Raw genomic sequence first — 4,420 nt, forward strand, 5'->3', positions numbered from 1 at the left:
GCTCCCGGGTTTTCCGTTCCGTACCGTTTGTTTTGCCTCTGTGAGTATTCCCCTGGAACCAGCCCTGCTCTGTGTGTGTTTTGGTTTTTTTTTTGCTGTTCCTTGGTTTACCGTTTTTTGGACTTTGCCTTTTCTGGTTTTCCCTTGACTGCAATAACACGTTTTAAGTTTCTACCCGCTGCCCCCTCTGCTTTTGGGTCCTCCTCCTGTTTATGTCCATCACAGTTTAGCCCTTGTAGGTTTGTTGGTCAAATGACCGTTTCAAATTTTTACAAGAAGAAAATGGCTACAAGTTACATTTTTTTTTTCCGGGAAATCAATGTCCTTACCTTAATTTCTGTGATAAACATGTATTTCTGACTCAATTCAGAAAATTGTTCTGGTATTACACTTTTTTTTCCATGTGGTATTTAACATAATTATAACCCTTATGACAAAAAAAAACACCCACTCCATTTTTAAGTGTGTGCTAGTAGAGACTGATTGCATCCCTAAACAAAATATGTTATCTAAGTGTTTGAAATTGAGTGAAAGACAATAGTTGTTATAGATTATGAAGTACAAACTTTATTTCCAATTGTTTTAAAACCCCAATAAGTCACGGGGAAATTTGACCCAAGGGATACGGAGGGTCCCAAAAGTGAGACAATACAAGGGTTAAGAAAACAAGCCACTGCTTATTTCCCCTCTATCCAGATCCATAGGGGGAAGGGAGAGAGAGAGTTGCAACACCACTACTTTCTCTATCAATCAATCAGCCCCTATCCCAGAATAAATAGCAAGACAAGAGTTCTCAGTCCAGACTCTGAGTCTTTCCTCTTGTGACAAACCTTGCAAAGATGCAAGTCAGATTGTCAAGGTCAGCACATTTGAAGGCAAACCAAAAAACATTTAAGTGGATGGGACTTTGAGTATAAATAAACCAAAATGGATCAAAAGACATTTATTAAAATTTAATTCATCATCATTCCTTACCTGGAAGAGGGTAAGGTGGGAACGTCAGGCGATGCTTCTGAGGTTGAATATGAGGCATGTGAAGTCCTCTTAATAACCGGATCTCTAATGATGTTTCCAAACCTGAGACAATAGACTCATCGAATAGAAGACGTGAGTAAGTTCTTCTGTAAGAAGGAAAAAGAAAAGAAAAGACTGCACTACTGACAGGGAGAACCATTTTTCCACTCTGACAGATTAGTGCTTGGCATTTAACCGATGATAATGCTCCGGTGTATAGGCCTACTCCAGCGGCTTGCCTCCGCAGGTTAGATATTGTCCTAAGGTGTTCTGGAACTGTAGTAGGTCTAGCCTACGGTCACACCGCCATGACCACTCTTTGAGCACGACAAGATTGTTTGGGAAGGTGCAGGACTCCGCGGCACGTTGTAATAATTAAAGAAATCTTCTGTAACCCTATTGCTATGTTTACTTTGATTTTTGCATCTGTAAAAAAAGAAAGAAAAAAAAAAGTTAGTGGGGTGTGTAAGACGAGTGACTGCTTGAGATTCACAGGAAGACACGTACTGTTAGTGTCACGTTTAATTAAACAATACAGCCACGGTCCACAAGCTGCACGTTTCTTAGCTTCCATGTATATTCCTGCCTGCTTCTCCAACGGGGAAAAGTGCCAAACCTCTACTGTAAGTGATGCGTCTATGAAACACGCCTACATACCACTTCAAAAGATCTGAACTATCCCTGTAAAAAAGGGGGTAATGTATATAAAGGCATGGAGGGTTAGCATTTTTTTGCACTCGCTCATCAGCTAGTATGCAAGTAAGGCTGTACAGCTATACTAAATGCACTCAAATTTATTAATTTTATCGTGTTCAGTCAATGGACAAATAATGTATCTTCTGCAGGTAATTTAACAGGCTACATGTGTTAAAAACACTTTCCCCACTGTTAGTTTGTGTAATGAAAACAGCTGTATGTCTCCTGTGACTCTGGAGGGAAATGATAACACTGATGATGTCATTAAGGTTTTATCAGCTTATTTACACTGGATCGTTTGCAGGCCCCTCTCCGGGCACCATCACCTTATCGTGGTGGAGAGGTTGTGTGTCCCTGTGAACCTGAGGGCTGTGTTGTCTGGAGCTTTGTGCTCCTGGTAGGTCTCCCATGGCAAGAGGTCTCAGGGGAGGCGGGCCAGACCAAGAATGGTTCAAAGACTCCAATGCGAAAACAAGGAAGGGATAGAGAGACCCCGCCCGGAGGAAGCCGGGCGGGGCCCCGTCTGGAGCCAGGCCCAGACGGTTGGCTCGTGAGCGAGCGTGCTTGGGCGGGTTTGCCACGAGCCCGGTCGGCACAGCCCGAACAAGCGCGTACGCTGGACACCTCTCCCTCCAACCCATGGCCCACCACCTGGAGGATCCAAAGGGGTCGGGTGCGCTGCTACATGGTGGCAGCGAAGGTCAGGGGCTTCGACGGACCAGAATCCGGGCGCAGAGGCTGCTCTGGGACGGGAATGTCACCTCTCTTGTTGGGAAGGAGCCGAACTTGTGCAGGAGGTGGAGCGCTAACCGTTAGATCTGGTGGGGGCTTACTCTACGCACAGTCTCGGTTCTGGTAACCGTTCTCCTGGATAGGGGTTGGACTCTGTCCTACTCCGGATTGCCCATGGTTGTGAGGCGCGGGCGGGTGTGGGGATACTAACAAGCCCCCGGCTGACGCGCCGCTGCGTTGGAGTTTACCCCGGTGGACGAGAGGGTCGCCCCCGACGCCTGCGGGTGGATGGGGGGGAAAACTCTGACTGTTGTTTGTGCATATGCACCAAACAAGAGTTCGGAGTAATTCGGCCTCTTGGAGACTTGAATGGGTCCTGTATGGGCTCCAGTAGGGGACTCCATAGTTCTGCTGGGGGACTTCAATGACACTGAGGCAAATGGGAGATACTTGAGAGAGGGTGATTGGGGAGACGCCTGACCTGATCTAAACCAGAAGTGGTTTGTCTGTTGTTGGACTTCTGTGCTAGTCATGGATTGTCACTCACAAACACCATGTTCGAACATAGGGATGCTCATAAGTGTACTTGGTACCAAGCCCCAGGCCAAAGGTCAATGATCGATTTTATAATCGTTTCATCTGATCTGAGGCCGTATGTTTTTGGACACTCTGGGTGAAGAGGAGGGGCATGCTGTCAACTGGACACCATCTGGTGGTGAGTTGGGTCAGGGGGGTGGGGAAGACTCTGACAGACCTGGTAAGCCCAAACGAGTAGTGCGGGTTAACTGGGAACGTTGCGGAGGCCCCTGTCCCGAAGACTTTCAACTCACAACCTCCGGCAGCTTTTTCGTGCATCCCTGTGGAGGCTGGGGGCATTGACCTGAGTGGACATGTTCAAAGCTTCCATTGCTAAAGCTGCGGCGGTGAGCGGGTCTGTGTTTAGGGTTGTTAGGTTGCCTAGCGGCAGGGGGTAACCCACGAACACCCTGGTGGACACGACGTGGTCAGAAGCGCGAGCGTCGACTGTAAGAAGGAGTCTTTCCGGGATATGTTGTTCTTGGAGGAACTCGGGATGCAGTTGCAGTGGTACCGACGGCCCCCAAAGGGCTGCAGCCTCTGCTGTGACAGAGGCAAAGCGGGGTTGTGGGAGAAGTTCGGAGAAGATAGGAGAAGGACTTTTCGGTTCGGCGACCAAGGTGCTTCTGGAAAACCGTTCGCCACCTCAGAGGGGGAAGAGAGAGATCATCCAAGCTGTATACAGTAAGGGTGGTACCTTGTTGACCTCAACTGAGGAGGTAATAGGTGCGGTGGAAGGAGCACTTTAGGAACTCTAAATCCAGCTGCACCACGCCCTCTTTGTGGAGGCAGAGCTGGAGGATGATGGGGATTGTCGTCATTTCCCGGTGGATCGCTGAGGTAGTCAAACACAACTTCACAGCGGGCAAAGCCCCAGGATTTGATGAGATTCCGTCCAGAAATGCTGAAGGCTCGTGGGTGTGGAGGGGCTGTCTGTTGACAGCCTCTTCAACATTGCGTGGAAGTCTGGGACGGTGCCTAAGGAGTGGCAGCGGGGTGGTGTTTCCCCTCTTCAAAAGGGGGACCAGAGGGTGTTGCCAATTCAGAGGGGTATCCACTTCCAGCCTCCCTGGTAAAGTCTACTCCAAGGTGCTGGAAAGGAGGGTTCGGCCGATATGTCGAACCGGATTGAAGAGGAACAATGCGATTCCGTCCTGGTCGATGTTTTTTGGGACTTTGCCTTTTCTGTGTTTTCCCTTGGACTGCAATAAACACGTTTTAGAGTTCTACCCGCCTGCCCCGCCTCTGCTTTTGGGTCCTCCTCCTGTTATGTCCCATAACAGTTTAGCCCTTGTAAGGTTTTCGGGTCAAACTGACCCGTTTCAAATTTTTACAAGAAGAAAAATGGTACAAGTTACATTTTTTTTCTACCGGGAAATCAATGTCCTTACCTTAATTTCTG

At 48.2% G+C, this 4,420-nt stretch overlaps 1 protein-coding gene across 1 annotated transcript in view; it reads right to left on the reverse strand.

Annotated features, from left to right (window-relative positions):
• LOC116693558 (uncharacterized) overlaps positions 1-4,420 on the reverse strand; it is a 20,880-nt gene that overhangs the window by 2,167 nt on the left and 14,293 nt on the right. The gene's annotated exons all lie outside the window — the stretch shown is intronic.

Source organism: Etheostoma spectabile, chromosome 8 (assembly GCF_008692095.1).
Source record: "Etheostoma spectabile isolate EspeVRDwgs_2016 chromosome 8, UIUC_Espe_1.0, whole genome shotgun sequence".
Classification (NCBI taxonomy): domain Eukaryota; kingdom Metazoa; phylum Chordata; class Actinopteri; order Perciformes; family Percidae; genus Etheostoma; species Etheostoma spectabile.